This window comes from Balaenoptera ricei, chromosome 11 (assembly GCF_028023285.1).
Source record: "Balaenoptera ricei isolate mBalRic1 chromosome 11, mBalRic1.hap2, whole genome shotgun sequence".
Classification (NCBI taxonomy): domain Eukaryota; kingdom Metazoa; phylum Chordata; class Mammalia; order Artiodactyla; family Balaenopteridae; genus Balaenoptera; species Balaenoptera ricei.
The window spans coordinates 60,573,085-60,600,850 of record NC_082649.1 but is presented as its reverse complement, the minus strand read 5'-3'; the positions used below and the strand labels follow the sequence as shown (position 1 = coordinate 60,600,850).

The following is a 27,766-nucleotide window of genomic DNA, read 5'->3' as shown; positions in this document are numbered from 1 at the left end:
GGTCCCCAGTAGCTCTGCTGCTATAATCCCTCTCCCAGGAATAATGCATCAGCACCCATTCCTCACTGACCATGACCTAACTGAATTTGCATGCTTATTGTTATCTGGACATTCTCTGGGTTCCGGGAGTGGGAGGGCATGTGCTTGCTCTGAGGAAGGCGCACTGTGGGACCATCCTCTCCTGCAGCCCTAGAACCTGATGTAGTTTCCTTCCCTCCCTGGCCTGTATTAATTACAAAGGGGGAATTGTGCTTTGTGTGGAGAAATCTGGACGGCACCACTCTAACCAAGGTATCAGGCTTGGCACTGACAGTAGTGGGATGGCCTGACATTACGTGTCACTCGTGCCCTACGGGGGAAGCTACACAACATCACACTGGCCCCTCACCTTCTGTTCCCCAGGCCTGGTGACCCAGGAAAAGGCATCAATCATTAAGCTCCATGGTCCTGAGTCTTCCAGCAAAGCTGCTAGGATCCCTCTTCCCACAAGTGGAGAACACCTGCGTATACAAGAAGGCCACCTTTAGCTCCAGAATGCAGAGATGTGCGCATAAGGGGGCCCCTGCCAACTGTTCCATCACAGCTTTGGTTTTTGTAAAGATCATTTGTCAACTATAATCCAACTGTAAGATAAATTTGGCCGCTTCAAGTCCCAAGTCCACTACAGGAGCCAGGATCCCTGAACTGGGGCCAGGATCAGCCACTTCTAAGTCGGGGATAGGGAGCCAGCCCTGAATCCCTGAGTTTCACCTGCTCTCGCAGGGCTGAGCCCTCTCGGTTTGCCCCAGCCCTGGGCCCTAGCCGGACTTCTCCTGAGCCTTCCCCAACAGATGGATCTCCATCTGCTCCTCAGACATCGCCCGATAACACAATCTATAATTACATTTGTATGTGTGTCAATATCTGCATCTATATCTGTACAGCGTCTGCAAAAAAAAAAAAAAAAAAAAGCCTGGAGACAAGAAAAGATGCTGGCCAGCCAATCCTACAGACACTCAAAAACATTCAAGGTAGAAGTTCCCTTTGAAATGATCTAGTTTACCTGTTCTCAAAAGTGTTTCTTGCCAGTGAAGCCAGTCTCATGCAGAAACCCTCGATGCCAGCTCACCTTCTTTGCTGCCTTTGCAAGTGGCCCATAGGGACGATATCAGGGCTTGAGGAAGATGCACCCAGTTCATCATGTTATTCATATCTGAGGAAGGCAGAAACAGGACCAGGTCCGGAACTCAGGGCTTCTGAGCCCGAAGAAAGAGGTCTGAGAATACATTTTTGGTCGTCCAGCCAAAACCATTCCTCCCTAAAAGAACCTCAGTAGTGGGCAGGGAGCCCTGAATTGGGCAGGACCCCTGTCTCTGGCCTAGGGATGGGTGTATGACCTAGTTCTGGCCCGTAGGATGTAAGGGGAAATGCACTGAGGAGAGGGCTCCTGGGAATGATTTCCCTTTGGTAACAGAGACAAGGAAGGAGAGAGTCCCATTCAAGGCCACCCTGCTTCCTCTTTGAACTGAGCCGCACAAGGCATGATGCTGCCATTATTTGACATGAGGGGACCTAGAAAATGACACTGATACCAAATCAGAGCCGGACACCCCGATCCCTGAATCACTATCAGCAGGCGCCCATCTCCAGACTTCTTCTTACGCAAGAAAAACAAAGCTCTGTGGCGTGAGTCCCCTTTTGTCACGCATTGTACCTGCTGCTGAAAGCATCTCTGACAGATTCAAGGGATTTGTGTAAATCTGCCACACGTTTATTTTCAAATCCAAGCATTTTTAGCTGTGCTGTTGCTTCCCTAGTTTAAAAAGATATTTTTAAACTTCATCTGAAATGGCATCAGAAAGAAAACAGCCCAACTTTTGTGTACTCACTGAGTGGTTGTCTGAGGCAAAGTGTCTTCGCCGAAAGGGGGAGAGGAGAGGAGGTGTTTTCTTTTATGAAGATTTTTCCTGTTGCCCGAGTAGAACGAAACCTCCCTCGGCTGCAGAGATGGAAGGAAAAAGACTTCAGGCTGAGATGAGACAGACTCTGAGCAGGAAGCAAGCGGGGGACACATCATGACCATAAGTGCCGGCATCGCAGGGGGCAGGCACCGATCCCGACTCGGGAGCTACTGGGCCCCCATCAAAAAGAGGCTGAGAAACCACCTCACACCAAACGGCCACCATCACAAAGCGGCTGAGAAACCACCTCACACCAAAGGGCCCTCATCACAAAGGGGATGAGAAACCACCTCACACCAAAGGGCCCACATAACAAAGGGGATGACAAACCACCTCACACCAAAGAGCCCACATCACCAAGGTGATGAGAAACCGCCTCACACTAAAGGGCCCACATCACAAATGGGATGACAAACCGCCTCAAAACAAAGGGCCCTCATCACAAAGGGAATGAGAAACCACCTCACATCAAACGGCCACCATCACAAAGCAGCTGAGAAACCACCTCACACCACAGGGCCCACATCACCAAGGTGATGAGAAACCACCTCACACTAAAGGGCCCACATAACCAAGGTGATGAGAAACCACCTCACACCAAGGAGCACACATCACAAAGGGAATGAGAAACCACCTCACACCAAAGAGCCCACATTACAAAGAGGAAGAGAAACCACCGCACACCAAAGAGCCCACATCACCAAGGTGATGAGAAACCACCGCACACCAAAGGATCCACATCACAAAGGGGATGACAAACTACCTCACACCAAAGAGCTCACATCTCAAATTGGATGACAAACCACCTCACACCAAACAGCCCACATCACAAAGGAGATGAGAAACCACCTCACACCAAGGGGCCGACATCACCAAAGGGATGACAAACCACTTCACACCACAGAGCCCACATCACCAAGATGATGAGAAACTGCCGCACACTAAAGCACCCACATCACAAAGGGGATGAGAAACCACCTCACACCAAAGGGCCCTCATCACAAAGGGAATGAGAAACCACCTCACATCAAACGGCCACCATCACAAAGGGGCTGAGAAACCACCTCACACCACAGGGCCCACATCACCAAGGTGATGAGAAACCACCTCACACTAAAGGGCCCACATAACCAAGGTGATGAGAAACCACCTCACACCAAGGGGCCGACATCACCAAAGGGATGACAAACCACTTCACACCACAGAGCCCACATCACCAAGATGATGAGAAACCGCCGCACACTAAAGCACCCACATCACAAAGGGGATGAGAAACCACCTCACACCAAAGGGCCCCATCACAAAGGGAATGAGAAACCACCTCACACCACAGAGCCCACATCACAATGGGGATGACAAACCACCTCACATCAAAGGGTCCACATCACAAAAGGGATGATAAAACACCACACACCAACGTACGCAAATCACAAAGAGGTGAGAAACCACCTCACACCAAAGGGTCCACATCACAAAGGGAATGACAAACCACCTCACACCAAAGGGCCCACATCACAAAGGGGATGACAAATCACCTCACACCAAAGGGCCCACATCACAAAGGGGATGACAAACCACCTCACACCAAAGGTCCCGCATCACAAAGGGCATGACAAATCACCTGACATGAAAGGGCCCACATCACAAAGGGGATGAGAAACCACCTCACACCAAGTGGCTCACATCACAAATGGAATGAGGAACCACCTCACACTGAAGGGCCCACATCACAAAGGGGATGAGAAACCACATCACACCAAAGAGCCCGCATCACAAAGGGGATGACACACCACCTCAAATCAAACGGTCCACATCACAAAGGGTATGAGAAACCACCTCACACCACACGGCACCATTGACAAAGGGGATGAGAAACCACCTCACACCAATGGGCCCACATCACAAAGGGGATGACAAAAAACCTCACTACAAAGGGCCCACATCACAAAGGGGATGAGAAACCACCTCACCCGAAGAGCCCACATCACAATGGGGATGACAAAAAAGCTCACATCAAAGGGGGCACATCACAAAAGGGATGACAAAACACCACACACCAAAGGGCCCAAATCACAAAGGGGATGAGAAACCACCTCACACCACATGGCCCACATCACCAAGGTGATGAGAAACCACCTCACACCAAACGGCCCACATCACAAAGGGCATGAGAAGCCACCTCACACAACAGGGCCGACATCACCAAGGTGATGAGAAACCACCTCGCACCAAAGGGCCCTCATCACAAAGGGAATGAGAAACCACTTCACACCACAGAGCCCACATCACAATGGGGATGACAAACCACCTCAAACCACTGGGCCCACATCACAAAAGGGATGAGAAACCTCCTCACAACAATGAGCCCACATCACCAAGGTGATGAGAAACCACCTCACACCAAAGTGCCCCCATCACAAAGGGTATGACACACCACCTCACACCAATGGGCCCACATCACAAAGGGGATGATAAACCACCTCACACCACAGACCACATCACCAAGGTGATGAGAAACTTCCTCACACCAAAGAGCCCACATCACCAGGTGATGAGAAACCCCCTCACACCAAAGTGCCCACATCACAAAGGCTATGACACACCACCTCACACCAATGGGCCCACATCACAAAGGGGATGATAAACCACCTCACACCAGAGACCACGTCACCAAGGTGATGAGAAATCACCTCGCACCAAAGGGCCCCCATCACAAAGGGGATGACAAATCACCTCACACCAAGGGGCCCACATCACCAAGGGGATGACAAACCACTTCACACCACAGGGCCCACATCACCAAGATGATGTCAAACCGCCTAACACTAAAGCATCCACATCACACAGGGGATGAGAAACCACCTCACACCAAAGAGCCCACATCACAATCCGGATGACAAACCACCTCACATCAAAGGGTCCACATCACAAAAGGGATGACAAAGCACCACACACCAAAGTACGCAAATCACAAAGAGGTGAGAAACCACCTCACACCAAAGGGCCCACATCACAAAGGGAATGACAAACCACCTCACACCAAAGGTCTCACATCACAAAGGGGTTGAGGAACCACCTTACACCAAAGGGCCAACATCACCAAGGTGATAAGAAAACACCTCGCACCAAAGGGCCATCATCATAAAGGGGATGAGAAACCACCTCACACCACAGGGCCCACATCACCAAGATGATGAGAAACCACCTCACACCAGAGAGCCCACATCACAATGGGTATGACAAACCACCTCACATCAAAGGGTCCACATCACAAAGGGTATGACACACCACCTCACACCAATGGTCCCACATCACAAAGGGGATGAGAAACCACTTCACACCAGAGACCACATCACCAAGTTGATGAGAAACCGCCTCACACTAAAGCACCCACATCACAAAGGGGATGAGAAACCACCTCACACAACAGGGCCCACATCACAAAGGGGATAAGAAACCACCTCACACCACAGGGCCCACGTCATAAAAGGGATGACAAACCACCTCACACCAAAGGGCCCTCATCACCAAGGTGATGAGAAACCACCTCACACCAAAGTGCCCACATCACAAAGGGTATGACACACCACCTCACATCATGGGCCCGCATCACAAAGGGGATGATAAACCACTTCACACCAGAGACCACATCACCAAGTTGATGAGAAACCGCCTCACACTAAAGCACCCACATCACAAAGGGGATGAGAAACCACCTCACACCAAAGGGCCCTCATCACAAAGGGGATGACAAAACACCTCACTACAAAAGGTCCACATCACAATGGGGATAAGAAACCACCTCACACCACATGGGCCACATCACCAAGGTGATGAGAAACCACCTCACACCAAACAGCCCACATCACAAAGGGCATGAGAAACCACCTCACACAACAGGGCCCACATCACAAAGGGGACAAGAAACCACCTCACACCACAGGGCCCACATCATAAAAGGGATGACAAACCACCTCACACCAAGGAGCCCACATCACCACGGTGATGAGAAACCACCTAACACCAAAGGGCCCCCATCACAAAGGGGATGACAAACCACTTCACACCAAAGGTCCCGCATCACAAAGGGAATGAGAAAACACCTCACACCACAGAACCCACATCACAATGGGGATGACACACCACCTCACACCATGGGCCCACATCACAAAGGGGATGACAAAAAACCTCACTTCAAAGGGCCCACATCACAAAGGGGATGAGAAACCACCTCACCCAAAGAGCCCACATCACAATGGGGATGACAAAAAAGCTCACATCAAACGGGGCACATCACAAAAGGGATGACAAAACACCACACACCAAAGGGCCCAAATCACAAAGGGGATGAGAAACCACCTGACACCAAACGGCCCACATCACAAAGGGCATGAGAAGTCACCTCACACAACAGGGCCGACATCACCAAGGTGATGAGAAACCACCTCGCACCAAAGGGCCCTCATCACAAAGGGAATGAGAAACCACTTCACACCACAGAGCCCACATCACAATGGGGATGACAAACCACCTCAAACCACAGGGCCCACATCACAAAAGGGATGAGAAACCTCCTCACAACAATGAGCCCACATCACCAAGGTGATGAGAAACCACCTCACACCAAAGTGCCCCCATCACAAAGGGTATGACACACCACCTCACACCAATGGACCCACATCACAAAGGGGATGATAAAACACCTCACTACAAAGGGCCCACATCACCAAGGGGATCACAAACCACTTCACACCACAGAGCCCACATCACCAAGGTGATGAGAAACCGCCTCACACTAAAGCACCCACATCACAAAGGGGATGAGAAACCACCTCACACCACAGAGCCCACATCACAATGGGGATGACAAACCACCTCACATCAAAGGGTCCACATCACAAAAGGGATGACAAAACACCACACAACAACGTATGCAAATCACAAAGAGGTAAGAAACCACCTCACACCAAAGGGCCCACATCACAAAGGGAATGACAAACCACCTCACACCAAAGTCCCACATCACAAAGGAGTTGAGGAACCACCTTACACCAAAGGGCCCACATCACAAAGGGGATGAGAAACCACCTCACACCAAAGAGCTCTCATCACAAAGTGGATGACACACCACCCCACATCAAACTGTCCACATCAGAAAGGGGATAAGAAACCACCTCACACCAAGGGGCCCACATCACCAAGATGATGAGAAACCACCTCACACTAAAGCACCGACATCACAAACGGGATGAGAAACCACCTCACACCAAAGGGCCCTCATCACAAAGGGGATGAGAAACAACCTCACACCACAGAGCCCACATCACAATCCGGATGACAAACCACCTCACATCAAAGGGTCCACATCACAAAAGGGATGACAAAACACCACACACCAACGTACGCAAATCACAAAGAGGTGAGAAACCACCTCACACCAAAGGTCCCACATCACAAAGGGGTTGAGGAACCACCTTACACCAAAGGGCCCACATCACAAAGGGGATGAGAAACCACCTCACACCAAGGGCTCACATCACTAATGGGATGAGGAACCACCTCACACCACATGGCCCACATCAGCAAGGTGATGAGAAAACACCTCACACCAAACGGCCCACATCACAAAGGGCATGAGAAGCCAGCTCACACAACAGGGCCGACATCACAAAGGGGATGAGAAACCACCTCACGCCAATGGGCCACTGTCACAAAGGGGATGAGAAACCACCTCACACCAAAGGGCCAACATCACCAAGGTGATGAGAAAACACCTCGCACCAAAGGGCCATCATCACAAAGGGGATGAGAAACCACCTCACACCACTGGGCCCACATCACACAGGGGATGACAAAACACCTCACCACAAAGGGCCCTCATCACAAAGGGAATGAGAAACCACTTCACACCACAGAGCCCACATCACAATGGGGATGACAAACCACCTGACATCACAGAGCCCACATCACCAAGGGGAGGACAAACCACTTCACACCACAGAGCCCACATCACCAAGGTGATGAGAAACCGCCTCACACTAAAGCACCCACATCACAATGGGGATGACAGACCAGCTCACATCAAAGTGTCCACATCACAAAAGGGATGACAAAACACCACACACCAACGTACGCAAATCACAAAGGGGATGACAAAACACCTCACTACAAAGGGCCCACATCACAAAGGGGATGACAAAACAGCTCACATCAAAGGGTCCACATCACAAAGGGTATGACACACCACCTCACACCAATGGGCCCACATCACAAAGGGGATGAGAAACCACCTCACACCAAAGAGCCCACATCACAAAGGAGATGAGAAACCACCTCACACCAAAGGTCTCACATCACAAAGGGGTTGAGGAACCACCTTACACCAAAGGGCCCACATCACAAAGGAGATGAGAAACCACCTCACACCGAGGGGCTCACATCACTAATGGGATGAGGAACCACCTCACACTAAGGGGCCCACATCACATAGGGGATGAGAAACCACCTCACACCAAAGGGCCCTCATTACCAAGGTGATGAGAAACCACCTCACAAAAAAGGGCCCACATCACAAAGGGAATGAGAAACCACCTCACACCACAGAGCCCACATCACAATGGGTATGACAAACCACCTCACATTAAAGGGTCCACATCACAAAGGGTATGACACACCACCTCACACCAATGGGCCCACATCACAAAGGGGATGAGAAACCACCTCACACCAAAGAGCCCAAATCACCAAAGTGATGAGAAACCGCCTCACACTAAAGCACCCACATCACAAAGGGGATGAGAAACCACCTCACATCAAAGGGTCCACATCACAAAAGGGATGACAAAACACCACACAACAACGTACGCAAATCACAAAGAGGTGAGAAACCACCTCACACCAAAGGGCCCACATCACAAAGGGGATGAGAAACCACCTCACACCACAGGGCCCACATCACCAAGATGATGAGAAACCGCCTCACACTAAAGCACCCAAATCACAAAGGGGATGAGGAACCACCTCACACAAAAGGGCCCACATCACAAAGGGGATGAGAAACCACTTCACACCAAAGGGCCCACATCACAAAGGGGATGAGAAACCACCTCACACCACAGGGCCCACATCACCAAGATGATGAGAAACCGCCTCACACTAAAGCACCCAAATCACAAAGGGGATGAGGAACCACCTCACACAAAAGGGCCCACATCACAAAGGGGATGAGAAACCACTTCACACCAGAGACCACATCACCAAGTTGATGAGAAACCACCTCACACCAGAGAGCCCACATCACAATGGGTATGACAAACCACCTCACATCAAAGGGTCCACATCACAAAGGGTATGACACACCACCTCACACCAATGGTCCCACATCACAAAGGGGATGAGAAACCACTTCACACCAGAGACCACATCACCAAGTTGATGAGAAACCGCCTCACACTAAAGCACCCACATCACAAAGGGGATGAGAAACCACCTCACACAACAGGGCCCACATCACAAAGGGGATAAGAAACCACCTCACACCAAAGGGCCCTCATCACAAAGGGGATGAGAAAACACCTCACACCACAGGGCCTACCTCACAAAGGGGATGACAAAACACCTCACTACAAAAGGTCCACATCACAATGGGGATAAGAAACCACCTCACACCACATGGGCCACATCATCAAGGTGATGAGAAACCACCTCACACCAAACAGCCCACATCACAAAGGGCATGAGAAACCACCTCACACAACAGGGCCCACATCACAAAGGGGACAAGAAACCACCTCACACCACAGGGCCCACATCATAAAAGGGATGACAAACCACCTCACACCAAGGAGCCCACATCACCAAGGTGATGAGAAACCACCTCCCACCAAAGAGAGCCCATCACAAAGGGGATGAGAAACCACTTCACACCAAAGGGCCAACATCACCAAGGTGATGAGAAACCACCTAACACCAAAGGGCCCCCATCACAAAGGGGATGACAAACCACTTCACACCAAAGGTCCCGCATCACAAAGGGAATGAGAAAACACCTCACACCACAGAACCCACATCACAATGGGGATGACACACCACCTCACACCATGGGCCCACATCACAAAGGGGATGACAAAAAACCTCACTACAAAGGGCCCACATCACAAAGGGGATGAGAAACCACCTCACCCAAAGAGCCCACATCACAATGGGGATGACAAAAAAGCTCACATCAAAGGGGGCACATCACAAAAGGGATGACAAAACACCACACACCAAAGGGCCCAAATCACAAAGGGGATGAGAAACCACCTCACACCAAACGGCCCACATCACAAAGGGCATGAGAAGCCACCTCACACAACAGGGCCGACATCACCAAGGTGATGAGAAACCACCTCGCACCAAAGGACCCTCATCACAAAGGGAATGAGAAACCACTTCACACCACAGAGCCCACATCACAATGGGGATGACAAACCACCTCAAACCACAGGGCCCACATCACAAAAGGGATGAGAAACCTCCTCACAACAATGAGCCCACATCACCAAGGTGATGAGAAACCACCTCACACCAAAGTGCCCCCATCACAAAGGGTATGACACACCACCTCACACCAATGGGCCCACATCACACAGGGGATGACAAAACACCTCACCACAAAGGGCCCTCATCACAAAGGGAATGAGAAACCACTTCACACCACAGAGCCCACATCACAATGGGGATGACAAACCACCTGACATCACAGAGCCCACATCACCAAGGGGAGGACAAACCACTTCACACCACAGAGCCCACATCACCAAGGTGATGAGAAACCGCCTCACACTAAAGCACCCACATCACAATGGGGATGACAGACCAGCTCACATCAAAGTGTCCACATCACAAAAGGGATGACAAAACACCACACACCAACGTACGCAAATCACAAAGGGGATGACAAAACACCTCACTACAAAGGGCCCACATCACAAAGGGGATGACAAAACAGCTCACATCAAAGGGTCCACATCACAAAGGGTATGACACACCACCTCACACCAATGGGCCCACATCACAAAGGGGATGAGAAACCACCTCACACCAAAGAGCCCACATCACAAAGGAGATGAGAAACCACCTCACACCAAAGGTCTCACATCACAAAGGGGTTGAGGAACCACCTTACACCAAAGGGCCCACATCACAAAGGAGATGAGAAACCACCTCACACCGAGGGGCTCACATCACTAATGGGATGAGGAACCACCTCACACTAAGGGGCCCACATCACAAAGGGGATGAGAAACCACCTCACACCAAAGGGCCCTCATCACCAAGGTGATGAGAAACCACCTCACACAAAAGGGCCCACATCACAAAGGGAATGAGAAACCACCTCACACCACAGAGCCCACATCACAATGGGTATGACAAACCACCTCACATTAAAGGGTCCACATCACAAAGGGTATGACACACCACCTCACACCAATGGGCCCACATCACAAAGGGGATGAGAAACCACCTCACACCAAAGAGCCCAAATCACCAAAGTGATGAGAAACCGCCTCACACTAAAGCACCCACATCACAAAGGGGATGAGAAACCACCTCACATCAAAGGGTCCACATCACAAAAGGGATGACAAAACACCACACAACAACGTACGCAAATCACAAAGAGGTGAGAAACCACCTCACACCAAAGGGCCCACATCACAAAGGGGATGAGAAACCACCTCACACCACCGGGACCACATCACCAAGATGATGAGAAACTGCCTCACACTAAAGCACCCAAATCACAAAGGGGATGAGGAACCACCTCACACAAAAGGGCCCACATCACAAAGGGAATGAGAAACCACCTCACACCAGAGAGCCCACATCACAATGGGTATGACAAACCACCTCACATCAAAGGGTCCACATCACAAAGGGTATGACACACCACCTCACACCAATGGTCCCACATCACAAAGGGGATGAGAAACCACTTCACACCAGAGACCACATCACCAAGTTGATGAGAAACCGCCTCACACTAAAGCACCCACATCACAAAGGGGATGAGAAACCACCTCACACAACAGGGCCCACATCACAAAGGGGATAAGAAACCACCTCACACCACAGGGCCCACGTCATAAAAGGGATGACAAACCACCTCACACCAAAGGGCCCTCATCACCAAGGTGATGAGAAACCACCTCACACCAAAGTGCCCACATCACAAAGGGTATGACACACCACCTCACATCATGGGCCCGCATCACAAAGGGGATGATAAACCACTTCACACCAGAGACCACATCACCAAGTTGATGAGAAACCGCCTCACACTAAAGCACCCACATCACAAAGGGGATGAGAAACCACCTCACACCAAAGGGCCCTCATCACAAAGGGAATGAGAAAACACCTCACACCACAGGGCCTACCTCACAAAGGGGATGACAAAACACCTCACTACAAAAGGTCCACATCACAATGGGGATAAGAAACCACCTCACACCACATGGGCCACATCACCAAGGTGATGAGAAACCACCTCACACCAAACAGCCCACATCACAAAGGGCATGAGAAACCACCTCACACAACAGGGCCCACATCACAAAGGGGACAAGAAACCACCTCACACCACAGGGCCCACATCATAAAAGGGATGACAAACCACCTCACACCAAGGAGCTCACATCACCAAGGTGATGAGAAACCACCTCACACCAAAGCTCCCACATAATAAAGGGGATGAGAAAACACCTCATACCACAGGGCCCACATCAAAAAGGAGATGAGGAACCACCTCACACCAAAGAGAGCCCATCACAAAGGGGATGAGAAACCACTTCACACCAAAGGGCCAACATCACCAAGGTGATGAGAAACCACCTAACACCAAAGGGCCCCCATCACAAAGGGGATGACAAACCACTTCACACCAAAGAGCCCACATCACCAAGGTGACGAGAAACCGACTCACACTAAAGGGCCCACATCACAAATGGGATGACAAACCACCTCACACCAAAGGGCCCTCATCACAAAGGGAATGAGAAACCACCTCACACCACAGAGCCCACATCACAATGGGGATGACACACCACCTCACACCATGGGCCCACATCACAAAGGGGATGATAAACCACTTCACACCAGAGAGACCACATCACCAAGTTGATGAGAAACCGCCTCACACTAAAGCACCCACATCACAAAGGGGATGAGAAACCACCTCACACCAAAGGGCCCTCATCACAAAGGGAATGAGAAACCACCTCACACCACAGGGCCCACATCACAAAGGGGATGACAAAACACCTCACTACAAAACGCCCACATCACAATGGGGATGAGAAACCACCTCACACCAAACGGCCCACATCACAAAGGGCATAAGAAACCACCTCACACAACAGGGCCCACATCACAAAGGGGATAAGAAACCACCTCACACCACAGGGCCCACATCACAAAGGGGATGACAAACCACCTCACACCAAAGGGCCCACATCACAGAGGGTATGACACACCACCTCACACCAATTGGCCCACATCACAAAGGGGATGATAAACCACCTCACACCAAATGGTCCACATCACAAAGGGAATGACAAACCACCTCACACCAAAGGGCCCCCATCACAAAGGGGATGACAAACCACCTCACACCAAGGGGCCCACATAACCAAGAGGATGAGAAACCATCTGATATCAAAGAGCCCACATCACCAAGGGGATCACAAACCACTTCACACCACAGAGCCCACATCACCAAGGTGATGAGAAACCGCCTCACACTAAAGCACCCACATCACAAAGGGGTTGACAAACCACCTCACACCAAAGAGCCCACATCACCAAGGTGATGAGAAAGCACCTCACACCAAAGGACCCACATCACAATGGGGATGAGAAGCCACCTCACATCAAAGGGCCCATATCACAAAGGGGATGAGAAACCACCTCACACCAAAGGCCCACATCAGAAAGGGGATGAGAAACCACCTCACTCCAAAGGGCCCACCTCACAAAGGGAATGAGAAACCACCTCACACCAAAGGGCCCACATCACAAAGGGAACGAGAAACCACCTCACACCAAAGGGCCCACATCAGAAAGGGGATGAGAAACCACCTCACACCAAAGGGCCCACATCAGAAAGGGGATGAGAAACCACCTCACACCAAAGGGCCCACATCACAAAGGGAACGAGAAACCACCTCACATCAAAGGGCCCACATCAGAAAGAGGATGAGAAACCACCTCACTCCAAAGAGCCCTCCATGGAGAAGGCAGGCAGAAAGGCTTGGAGCCATCTGGGTTGTTTATGGAAGGACGTCTCCCAGACACATGTGCTCAGGGTGGGGTGACCAACTGTCCCCATCTTTCTGGGACTGAAGCTTTTCCAGGGTTGTGGGACTTTTAGAGTTAAAACTGGGAAAGTCCTAGATGTGGAGCTTCTAAAAATGTAGTTCCCTGCATACATGAGATTCACAAGCGATGGAGTCCCGACCTCTTCATCCCTCCAGCCGCCACCATGGGGAGAAACAAGCCGTATAGCCAGCCTGGCGTATGGTTTGGGGGATTCAGGCTGAGTTGTCTTCGGTCACTCCATAGGGTCAGAGTGAACAGGCCAACACTGGTGAACCCACTACCTCCCCCATCAAGCCCTCTTGCAGCAAAGGAAAACTCATTTGAGGCCATGAATATAAAAAAATCACATTCACACACATTCCATACTCATACTTGCACCTTTCTTCGTTGAAGGAAATTGAGTTCCATCTGAAGAGTTGTTGTGAGCACAGAAAAGATGAGTTACAATCTAGAAGTCTGTGCCCAGTGCCAAAGCACACGGGCCCACAGCAAGTACTATGGTGTGGAGACTGCCAGAACCTGTCCTAGGGCCCAGGCTCTGGGGGCATGGCTTACACTGATCATGCCATTTTATGCTCCTGACAGTCCTGAGAAGGGGCTCCATTTCACAGAGGAGGACCCAACTCTTTCAGGATCAGGGTAACCTGCCCAAGGTCACACCAATAGTGAGTGGTAGACCCCAAGGTCACACCAATAGTGAGTGGTGGACCCCAAGATCACACCAACAGTGAGTGGTGGACCCCAAGGTCATACCAACAGTGAGTGGTGGACCCCAAGGTCACACCAATAGTGAGTGGTGGACCCCAAGATCACACCAATAGTGAGTGGTGCACCCCAAGTTCACACCAATAGTTAGTGGTGGACCCCAGGTCTGTCTGACTCCAGAGGCCATCCTCTTAAACCCACGCTCTGCTGCTTTTGTGCTCCAGGGACAGAAGACCTGGGTGGGTCCTGATACTACTGCTTAATAGCTGTGTGACCTAGGACAAGATACTTCATTCTCCAAACCTCAGTTTCTCTGCCTGCAAGATGGGGATAGAAGTAGTGCTGACTTCATCAGGTTATGTGGAAAGTTCTAATCCATAATAAGCTCTCCATGAATGCCAAGGGCAAAGGAGAAGGTAATCCAGGAGTGCAGCGCAGAGGTGGTATGAGCGAGCCAGACTGGCAGTGAGGGGAGCTAACAGGCAGAGGCTGAAGGCTGGGGCGTCAGCCCGATGGATCTCAACCCTGGCTGTGTGTCAGGATCATCTGGGGAGTCACACCTCAAACCAGGTAATTATGAACATCTGAAAGTAGGACCCAAGCATCGGTATTTCTGCAAATCCCCAGGTGACTCCAGTGTACAGCCAGAGTTGAAAGCCATTGGCCTAGCCCTTTGCTCTTAGACGTGAGGACCTTCGAGAAGCATGGGTGTCACTGGGAGCGTGTGGGAAATGCAGAATCTCGGACCCACCTCAGATCTGCTGAATCGGAATCTGCATTTGAGCAAGATCCCTGGGTGATTCGTGTGCACATTACTTTTTAAAATTTTGATTAATTAATGTTTTTGGCCACACCACACAGCATATGGGATCTTAGTTCCCCGACCAGGGGTTGCACCTGTGCCCCCTGCAGTGGAAGCACGGAATCCTGACCACTGGACCGCCAGGGAAGTCCCTTGTGTGTACATTAAATTCTAAGCATCCCTGGGCTAGCCTGTGGGTCACAGATGGGGAAAATCAGCAAAATGCCAGGCTTTGAACCCCATTAAAAGCCAAAGTGCAAGTGAGGGGGGAAATGAGGGGCAGCTATTTACAGCAATCATTCACGGATAAGCTCATCTCCTGGCAAATGCAAAGGGCAAGGGTGGGGTAGGTCTCTATATGTTTAAACTTCAATGAATCCACGATCGCGGACACTCAGGAAGTCAGGGATTCTACCAGCCGCCCAGTGTTTGCTCATCCACCACTGTATCAGCCAGAAGACTAACATTATCTGGTGTCAACAATGCACGTGGCCTGGTATTAGCAGGAAGATATCAGCCTGCATGAAGCCTTGGAATCATGATAGGGAAATAATTCCCAAAGGGCCTTTTCCTCACCTAGAATGAGCAGCTCTTCATCGTTGGGCAAACAGGGGCTGCTGAGGCAGGGTCTGAGGAGAGTGAGTGGTGGCTGGGGTCCCAGCAGGGCTATGAGCTCAACCTCTGTGACAGAGCTTGGGGCAGCCTCTGTTGTGGCCCCACAAACAGGACTTTCTGGGGAGGGAAAAGGGGTCTACAACATCTGGACCATGAAGGAATGGTATAAAGTAAATTTTTTACAAATAAATGTATTTATTTATTTTTGACTGTGTTGGGTCTTCGTTGCTGTGCACGTGGCTTTCTCTAGTTGCGGCGAGCGGGGGCTACTCTTCGTTGCGGCGCGCAGGCTTCTCATTGCGGTGGCTTTTCTTGTTGCAGAGCACGGGCTCCAGGCGCAGGGTCTTCAGTAGTTGTGGCTCGTGGGCTCTAGAGCGCAGATTCAGTAGTTATGGCACATGGGCTTAGCTGCTCCACGGCATGTGGGATCTCCCCCGACCAGGGCTCGAACCCGCGTCCCCTGCACTGGCAGGCGGACTCTTAAGCACTGTGCCACCAGGAAAGTCCTATAAACTAAATTTTAATCAGTATTTACTATCTCTGGTAATCCCGATGGGTTCAACATCATTTGATAAAAGGCAGCTGGAAAGCAGATTCTACATCTTATACCGAAAGCATTCAAGAAGACAGTATAAACACGAAGACTCAGTTTTAAAAAGCAGTTCAGTCTGGTTCAATATTCACCGTTATCTTAGCAGAGGCAATTCTTTGGGTTGGCCTTTGATAATCTAATCAAAGCTATGGGCCCTCTCTCTAAAAAATGGACATAGGGCTTCCCTGGTGGTGCAGTGGTTAAGAATCCTCCTGCCAATGCAGGGGGACACGCGTTCGAGCCCTGGTCCGGGAAGATCCCACATGCCGCAGAGCAACTAAGCCCATGCTCCACAACTACTGAGCCTGCGCTCCAGAGCCCGCGAGCCACAACTCCTGAAGCCCGGGCGCCTAGAGCCCGTGCTCCGAAACAAGAGAAGCCACCGCAACGAGAAGCCTGCGCACCGCAATGAAGAGTAGCCCCCGTTCGCCACAACTAGAGAAAGCCTGCGCACAGCAACAAACACCCAATGCAGACAAAAATAAATAAAAATAAATACATTAAAAAAAAAATGGACATAAACACAAACTACCTACAGAAAGTACTGGCAACTTCAGGGAAGCCACAGACCCCTGAATCACTTCCTTGAATCCATCTTAGAGTGTCCTGGAGCAGACCAAAATGGAATTGTGCTGGTTTGCTTCCCACCATTCATTAGCACTTCTGATAATGCCACATTTATTTCTTTCGGGGTCCACCTACGTCCAGTTCCTGGACTCAAGGTTGGGGCATGTGACCTGGGGCTGAGCCACGCATTACATCCCATACTCCTGGCTACAGTGACTGGCCAAGGGATAGACACATGGACCCATAGATAGGATCCATAGACTTATTGGATAGACCAATAAGTCTCAGAGAAAATTAAAGGAAGGCCCTTTACTCTTTCCTATTGATGTGGAACAGGAAGGCTGTAGCCACAGCAGCGAGGAGCTGGCAGTTGCCATCTTGGGATCACAGGGAAGAGTCTGTGTGCTAATGGACTCAACACAGAGCAAGCAGAGCCCAGAAATTAAGAGAGAAACCAGGTCCTGAACACGACATTTGAGCCTTGAAGTCCTGTCAGATCTATCTTTGGATGGTTTAGTAAACAAAACCATAAGCCCATGCTTAAAGCAGTTTGAGTCACATGCAACAGAAAGTGCTCAGATGGATAATCTTCATTAACTCATTGGATAGCCTGATGGCCCTTCATGCAGCTACCAGTTAAACAAATAATGTCACTACACAAGGGTTCTTTATGACTTGTTTTGGCCTTTCAGTTTCAGTAAATCTCTTCATCCCTACAGTTACTCCTCTGCTTATCCCAGACTCCTGTATAAATAAACCCTTTCTGATACAAGTTTCCTTCACTTACATGTACCAGTGATGTTTATCATGTACCACAGAATTGCAAATAGTGATATCATATTGCAATAGCTGAACTGTGTAAATCTGATTAAAGCAGCCTAACCTGAGGTCCCAATTTTGGACCTCAATACTTAACAACACAAGTATTCTGAAATCAAATGGTTCAATGCTATAATTGTCATTAAATGCAACTTTAAGCAAGATCATTCTTTTTTTTTTTTCACACACATACACACTGTATTTTATTTTTACAAGAGATAAATAGACTGACACCAAGCATTGTAAATGGATGCCCACAACAAAAGCAACAATGATTGCAATTACCAAACACGAAACACACTCATACTATGTCATAATATTGACATTCAGTCCAGTAATCCTCCACTGTAACAGCTCCTTTACTTAAGCAAGATCATTCTTAGGCCTCAACGATACACATGTTATTTTTTTTTCAGATTACAGAATGTTGATTTCTAGCAAGCCAGAGTGGGAAGAGGCTTCAGCCAGCCAGATCCCAGATTTAGGTGAATTCTCTTCAGCCCTGTGAAAAAGGTTGTGCCATGCAATAAAGCCAGGCAGACCTGAGATAAAATTTGGCTCCTCCAATTTACTAACTCATGCTGCATCCGAGTCTCCGGTTCCCCATCTATAAAAATGGATGTATTCACCACTATATATAAAATAGATAAACAACAAGGACCTACTGTATAGCACAGGGAACTATATTCAATATCTTCCATTAACCTATAATGAAAAAGAATCTGAAAAATTATAGATATATATGTATATGTATAACTGAATCAGTTTGCTGTACACCAGAAACTAACACAACACTGTAAATCAACCATACGTCAATAAAAAATAATTCATCAAGCTTAAGACTTTAAAATTGCACTGTGTGTAACTTATACCTCAATTTTTTAAAACACAGACTAATATATATATATACATACCATATGCACATTATATATACACACATATATAATATATATATATGCATTTTATATATATAATATATATGCCTGTATGTAGCTATTTTATAAATATATGTATTATATACTACATACATGCTACCATTTCCAAGTCTAATTAAGAAATTATTCTTGGGCTTCCCTCGTGGCGCAGTGGTTGAGAATCTGCCTGCCAATGCAGGGGACACGGGTTCGAGTCCTGGTCTGGGAAGATCCCACATGCCGCGGAGCAACTAGGCCCGTGAGCCACAATTACTGAGCCTGCGCGTCTGGAGCCTGTGCTCCGCAACAAGAGAGGCCGCGATAATGAGAGGCCCGCGCACCGCGATGAAGAGTGGCCCCCGCTTGCCCCAACTAGAGAAAGCCCTCGCACAGAAACGAAGACCCAACACAGCCATAAATAAATAAATAAATAAAAAGAAATTATTCTTTTGGCTACCTTTTTTTAAAGATTTTTTTGATGTGGACCATTTTCAAGTCTTTATTGAATTTGTTACAATACTGCTTCTGTTTTATGTTTTGGTTTGGTTTTTTTTTTTGGCTGTGAGGCATGTGGGATCCTAGTTCCCCATCCAGGGATCGGACCCACACCACCTGCATTGGAAGGCGAACCACTGGACCACCAGGGAAGTCCCTTGGCTACTTTTACTCCTGGCAGTTTTGATTTTTGTTTTCCTCAAAATCAGTCTCCTTTTCTTCTCTTTAAATTTTGATTTTATTAATATGATTCTACTGTTGGCAAAAACATATTTTAAGCTTTTAATTTTAGCTATTTTCTAAATAGCTGACTCATCAGGAGTCATATAGTACTACTCTCAAGCACACCAGGGATCAAGACCATTTTGCTCAAACACACTGCATAACCTTCCTCCTTCTGAGATCTTGCTGCCTCCCCAGGATCCACCAGAAGTGGGCAAGGTCTTCTTTGTCTCAGACCTCCGTGCCTTCACACATGCTGTTCCCTATGCCTGGAAAACCCTTCCTTCTTTCCTGGCATGTCTGACTTCCATACGTCCTTCAAAACCTAACCAGCCTTCTTGGTATCCTCGCCCTTTCCTTTATCTGCTTTCCATGCATGGCCTCTGTGTCAGAATTCTTCCCACTGAACTCTGTCTGTTTTCAACTCTGTGAATTTCTCCAGCTCATCTCCAGAGACATGTCTGCGGGGGCTTTACTTCCCCTTCCATTAGTGCCCAGCAAACAGAGGGGCCGCAGTTTGTCAGAACATGACCCCCAAATGGATAGAAAAACCTTAAGTTCAACTGAAACATAACAGTTTTACAGGGTTTTCATAAATAAGAAATTTCCAATATTGCAAAAATTCATCTGGAGACCGAGGAAATGAAGTGTTCATAAAAACAGAAGTGCTGTGAATGCAACGGTGTAAATGAGAAGCTTCTCTTTTCTATGAAAACTAATTGCCCCCCAGGGGCTGATGGCAAAAAAAGGAGCAATGAAGGATGTCAGAATTATTTATAAAGATCTGGCTCCTGTGGCTTTGATAAATTTATCATGAAATGCCCTACAGAACCTCAACCCCAGCGGGAGCCTGTTGCTTCTGTGATCACAACTTGAGATGTGTTTAAGGTTCTGCCTCGGGCTGGGTTTCAGAAACATCAAATGCCTGAATTTACGTGTGTGTGTGTGTGTGTGTGTGTGTGTAAAAGAAGTCGTAAAAGCTTTGGAGAACTAGAGAACTATTTGGAAATATATCTCATCAGGGACTGCAAGTCTTTGAAGTATCTATTCCAAATCCCCACTCATTTTTTCCTCCGTACAGCTCCTGGGTAGAAAGACACAGAAGACCTGCTATTGTGAATTTAAATTCAGGCTTCCTGGAAATCTGGTGGATGTTAGTGATTCTTGGGGATAAACAGATAAAATCTCTGAGTAAAAACCTCAATTCCACCCAAGATTCATGATCCCAGAGATGTATCCAACTCATCTACCTTCCTCCATGTTGCCACCAACTCCAGTCCTCTGGGACTTTCCTTCAATGTATGAAGTATTTTTGATAAATAAGTTGAAAGAAGAGGAAGAAGGAAGGCAGGTGGAGGTAATCATCATCTGAGCATCTCTGGATCCTCTCCAGGTACTTCTGGGAAGACATAAATGTTAACAGGACCTGAAAGTAACATCTCTCCATAAATTCATGGAAAACAGCATCTTGCTACTTCTGATTCTACTCTCCTCTAACGGAACTCGGCTCTACGAACCATGAAGCTCCCAATGTCCAGGCAGGAGGACAAAAGGAAAGGAAACCCTGAGTAGTTGTATGATCTTGGTGCAAGGATGTTAAAACGGGGCTCCTCTGGCCTCAGTTTCAGAAGATGCTTCACTATGTTAACCACAAGATAGCCAAGTCAATATGAGACACAGCCTTCCAATACACAAACTTACCAAGTTAAGTGGGAACCCTCAGCTGGATCAAGGATGTCAAACAAGATGAAAGTATGGAAAGAGGTATGATTTGAGGAGGAATTCTTTGGAGAAAACTGTGCTGGGACCTCAAGAGCTTAGATGGAATGCTACCTCCATTGCTTTTGGTCTAGAGAGAGAGGACTTCAGTGGGAATATCCAGAAGGCTTTTGGGTTCTCTGAGCTGGGGAGCAACATGGTCTAGAGCAGTACTCCTGCCTGGGAAATCAAGGGTGTGTGTGTGTGTGTCCTGTGGACCAGATGTGGGCCCTGTTGAGTCTTACTGAATTATATCTCGATAAAGCTGTTATTTTAAAAGAGAAAGAGAGAGAAAGAAAGAGAGAGAGCAGTGGGGTACCTCAGTCTTTGAGCCAAACAGGCCTGTGCTGATACCAGCTCCATCACTTACTGGCCATGTGGAAATCTCTCGAAGCCTCTGTTTCCTTACCTGTAAAGTAGGGACTTAAATACCTACTATACAGGCTTATTGTGAGGACTGAGACTGAATAAGATCAGGTGTATGAGCTGCTAAATATGCTGTAAGAACACAGGATAGAGCACATAATAAGTGGATGCTAATAGTAATATTAATAATAGTATTAAAGGATGTGACGTGCATGGCCTCAGAGGTCTTTTCATTCATTCATTCACTCGTTCATTCATTCATTCATTGAGTGAATACATACCAAGGGCTACCCTGTGCCTGACAATGTTCACAGCACTGGGGATATGGCAATGAACAAATCAGGGGAAAAAAATCCTACAATGGAATACTATTCAGCCAAACAAAAAGAATGAAATTTTGCCATTTGCAGCAACATGGGTGGACTTGGAGGACATTATACTAAGTGAAATAAGTCAGACAGAGAAAGACAAATACTGTACGATATCACTTATATGTAAAATCTAAAATGTACAACATGGGACTTCCTTGGTGGTCCAGTGGCTAAGACTCCGTGCTCCCAATGCAGGGGACCCGGGTTCGATCCCTGGTCAGAGAACTAGATCCCACATGCCACAGCTAAGAGTTCGCATGCCACAACGAAGATCCTGTGTGCCGCAACTAAGACCCAACGCAACCAAATAAATAAATATTAAAAAAAAAAAAAAGTACAACAAGCTAGTGCATATACAAAAAAGAGGCAGACTCACTGTTATAGAGAATAAACTAGTGTCTACCAGTGCAGAGAGAGAAGAGGGGAGGGGCAATACAGGGGTGAAGGAGTGGGAAGTACAAATATTTGGGTGTAAGATAGGCTACAAGGATGCATTATACAACACGGGGAATACAGCCAATATTTTGTAATAACTGCAAACTTAAAAAAATTATGTTATATTTTATTTTTATTATTAATTTAAAATTTTATTGGCATATAGTTGGTTTACAATGTTGTGTTAGTTTCAGGTGTACAGTAAAGTGACTCAGTTATACATATACATATATTCATTCTTTTTCTGATTCTAAAAATTATATTTAAAAAACTCCTGGTCTTGTGGAGCTTACATTCTAGAAGGGGGAGAAATACTACACAGACAGACAGACGTGGCAAATATCAGACAGGGACAGACGAAGGCCTCCAGGCCTTCTCAGAGCAGCTCGTTTTCAGGTTTTGCATTTCAGCCTTTAAATGAGGTTTCCCTTGAACCCATAATCCTCAAGGCTACAATCCTCAAGTTTGCAAAACTTCTGCCCATGGTATTCCCAAGACACTCCAAGCTGCATCTTGGGGCAAACTTGGCATCTCAGGCATAACTATTCTTTCCATATTTGACGCTAATGACCTGACTTAAAACAGGCCCTCCGGAAATAGAGACACATGTAGAGAACAAACGTATGGACACCAAGGGGGGAAAGCAGCGGGGGTGGTGGTGGGATGAATTGGAAGATCGGGATTGACATATATACACTAATATGTATAAAATAGATAACTAATAAGAACCTGCTGTATAGCACAGGAAACTCCACTTCGCTGTACAGTAGAAACTAACACAACATTGTAAAACAATTATACCCCCCCCAAAAAAAAACAGGCCCTCTTACAAAATCGATTTTCCCATCACTTTCAGAGAAAGCTATACTTCCCAGCAAACACAGTTCCAAGTAGTCATCGAGATTCATGCTGATAATAGGGCCTCATGTCTCTCTGATTCAGTTTGGATCTTTCAAAACGCCTTGATTAAATTTGGCTCTTCTGAAATGTCAGTGGCTTTGACTCAGGAAGTGTGAATTCTCAGCAAGTCTGCCAAGTGTAGGACGCTTCCCTTCATCACACATTCACTTTCTTCAGTGACTGAGACCTATGTCTTACACAAATGAGTGCGTTTTTAGCCTGATGGCCGAGGAAGAACTCTTACCAGAATTAAATTCCCATTTCCCTTTGTCTTGCAGGCTCACTGTGCCATGTGGGGACGTCATGCCCAGGTCCCCTCAGTCTCCTGAGCCTGGCAGTGCGCGTTCCCAGCTCACTCGGCAGCGACGCTTGAATGACAAGGGGATGTTGAGGCAACATCTACCGGAGGGTGTCCTTGGCTGTGATAAAGCACTTCTCAGTTTTCAGGAGTCTCTGCAGGCTCCTTTGTCTTCTCTCCCTCCCGAGCTCATGGCAGAGAGATGGGCTACGATTCTGATTCTCTGATGCGATGCATTTGACTGATAGAACAGACACAATGACAGTCCCCTCTGGGAAGCAGCTCCGAGAGTTGACTGCTGTATTTTCTGACAGATGACAAGGGAGGAGGATATGAATGGACCAGGTACACCTGTCCTTTAATAGCCTGACACCTGGAACAACCAGCACCCCAGTGGCCGTGGAAACAAAGAACAGGGTTGGGATGGGAATAGTGCTGAGACTGTGGGGAGATTTCCCTGAGACCCTCTGTGTGTTGCTGGGGAACACGTGGAAATATTAGCTGCATTTCCTCGTGTGTCCTTGTTCTTTCTCAGCCCAATAGCTAAGACCTCCCACAGGGGCAGGATGAGAGAACAAGAAAGTCAAAACCTTGGCTTGGCTTTTAAACGTCAAAAGTCATTCTGAGTTGTAAGAAACTGAAGGACTTGGCGTGAAATTTACAGATCATCTAGAAACTTTGAAGACTTGTGATAGCTCAGGGCCAGTTTTCCCTGCCCCAGAGGAGAGGAGGGTCCCAGGATCAAAGAAGGGACAGCCTCTGGGGAGTCATGTGGGCAGCAAGGGAGGTGGACACTGGGGCTTTCCCTGGAAATGGCGTTGCTCCTCCACCACCTGCTAGGTGGAAACTGTGGGGGGGGGGCTTTTCCTAGGGACCTAGGGACCAGGGGGATAGGACAGGGACCTCAGACAGGCATGGGGTCCACGCCTAAGGTTGCAGATAAAACACAATACTAGGGACAGACTAAAAAATCACTCATTGTTTACCTGAAAGTCAAATTTAACTGGGTGACCTGTATTTTTATGTGCTAAATCTGGCAGCCCTACTACTGGGAGAATCTAAAAGGCCCCCTCACTCTGAGCTTGAAGAGGGAGACACAGGCAAGGAAGGGTCGCAGGACACAGCAGTCTGGGGTGCATCGCCACCCCGTGGCCAGCAGCTGGGGAAGCAAAATGTTTGTTCTGCATCCCAGGGAGCCCCAGAGCCAGCCGCCGGGGTAAGGTTTCAGAAATCAGATGAGAACACAGCTGCCACCTGCAGGGAGCACTTCCCTCAGAGCACCAGAGCAGATTGATGGTGGGACTCAGACCAGATTTTCACACACACACACACACACACACACACATGCACACACACACACCATATGTGTGCCTCTGTGCAAAAATCCCCCACGGATCAAGCCCTGTGCCAGTTGGTGCACTTTTATGCTTAATACTTTCTAAATGCATTATTCTTTCCTTTGTCAGGCCCTCTACCCTTGCAACTACCCCGTAAGGTAGGTGTTTTTTATCTCTATTTTCCTGATGAGGCAATATAGACAAAGAAGTTAGGTGAGTATCCCAGAGTCACCTTGCTGGCAGGTGGCAGAACTGAGGTGTGAGGCCGGCTGTTTAGTTCCGGAACCCGCACTCTCAACCTCCACGGGCTTGGCCTGAGGAATTCCGGAGCAGGAGGCCACTGTCGCAGGTCTATGACCTAGGGCAGCCCGGGCAACAACACTCCCAGGACTGTGGAGAAGGCCAGCCCAGCCCGAAAGATGCTCGGGGTCTCCAGCCATCCCTCCTGTCAGCCCTGGCCTGCCGGGAATGTAGGGATACACCAGGACACAGGAAGGAGGATTAAGAGATGAGCTTTAGACACTGAGGACGGGCACAAAAGGGAGTAATGGCCCCAGAAGAGAACCAGCAATGCCTCCCTCACAAATCCCCACATACTCTAAGCCAGGACACAGAGACCCTCTGATCTGGAGTGGAAGGAATTTGCACGGGTGGTGGAAGCTGTTTCCTCCAGGTACAAAAGACATCAGTGTCTTGTAGAAGACTCTCCCAACAGAGTCTTAGGGCCCCAGGTCATGAACTCTGGAAAACTGGCAAGGATTTGGGGTGACCTGATCATGAAGCAACTCCCTTTGTATTTCTTCTGATTTTACTATCTTCCCAACACTCAGTCTCTGCCACAGGCTGTGGCCAATGACAGTAATGTGGGAGTAGAATGTAACACACATTGGGGCTTCCCTGGTGGCGCAGTGGTTGAGAATCTGCCTGCCAATGCAGAGGACACGGGTTCGAGCCCCGGTCTGGGAAGATCCCACATGCCGCGGAGCAACTAGGCCCGTGAGCCACAACTACTGAGCCTGTGCGTCTGGAGCCTGTGCTTTGCAACAAGAGAGGCCGCGATAGTGAGAGGCCCGAGCACCGCGATGAAGAGGGGCCCCCACTTGCCGCAACTAGAGAAAGCCCTCGCACAGAAACGAAGACCCAACACAGCCATAAATAAATAAATAAATAAATAAACCCAAAGTTTAAAAAAAAAAAAAAAGAATGTAACACACATTGGTGTTAGACATGGAATAGCATAATGGTTAGGTAAGAGAGGCTCTGAAGCCGGCCTGCCTGTGTTCAAATGCCAGCTCTGCTGGGTGACATTGGACAAGCTCCTGAACCTCTCTGTGCCTCAGTTTCCACATCTGGAAAATAAGGACGATAATAGCACGTGCTTCACAATCTTTCTGAGGAGCAAATGAGATAATATATGTAAAGATCTTAGAGCAGGCCTGAAACATAAAAGCCCTCAAGAAGTTAAGATTCTGGGAGAGTGGGGCTTAGTTTAAAAGCTGTTGCAGTGACACAATTAGTTCTGAGTCTGAGGGAGGAAACTGAGGCACAATTCTAGCCCCTTGTCCAAGGCCTGGAGTCGCTAAGTAGCAGAGCAGTAATTCCCATTTTATCTGGATGGCTCCAAAGCCAGGGCTCCATTCCTTACACCCTCCTCTTTCTATTTACATCGAGTAAACTGGGCTAAGCGGTGTCCTGAGGCCTCAGGAACTTGGCGCCACTGCCCCCTGGTGGTGATGCTGCCACATGGCCCGTGGCTGGGACTCCCACTGAAGGCAACCAGAGGTGAAGGTAAGTCCTCAGAACTGAGGACTCCCAAGGGGCAGCTGGACCAGTGAAATGAGACAGGTCCCCAAAGCCTCTCTGGAAACCTTGTCCACAGAGGGCTCAAGATTCTTGAGATTAGAATCTCTCCTTCTTGAAAAGGCTCTTTGAGACAAATGCTTGCCAAGGTCTACATGTGTGATTAGTTGTTTAATCAGATTAGCCAGCTCTTGGGCAGGAGAAAAGTCAAGGGGATGGGACATGGGACAGGTAAATTTTGATGGAGAAGATGCATTCAGAAGGACTTAAAGCACCTAAAAGAGCACCTAAACTCACCTAAAGAGGTCAGATTTGGGCTTCTGTATATTCACAATGGAGGTGCTTAGCATGATCCGAGGGTGGCCTCCCTGAACAGCTTGGGCTCTGGTGGGGAGAAGGGGTTCAGTATTAGAACTCTTTCTGTTTCATGTGACAGAAGGCCAGCAGACACTGGCTTAGGCAAAGAA

The 27,766-nt window shown here is 48.4% G+C and overlaps 1 long non-coding RNA gene across 1 annotated transcript; it reads right to left on the bottom strand.

Moving 5' to 3' along the window:
• Positions 1-1,108: 1,108 nt before the first annotated feature.
• Positions 1,109-27,766, bottom strand: LOC132374097 (uncharacterized). Its single transcript, XR_009505585.1, has 3 exons — positions 27,597-27,766; positions 1,869-1,978; positions 1,109-1,192 (listed from the first exon to the last, which is right to left on the bottom strand). It is a non-coding gene; the product is annotated as an uncharacterized LOC132374097 (long non-coding RNA).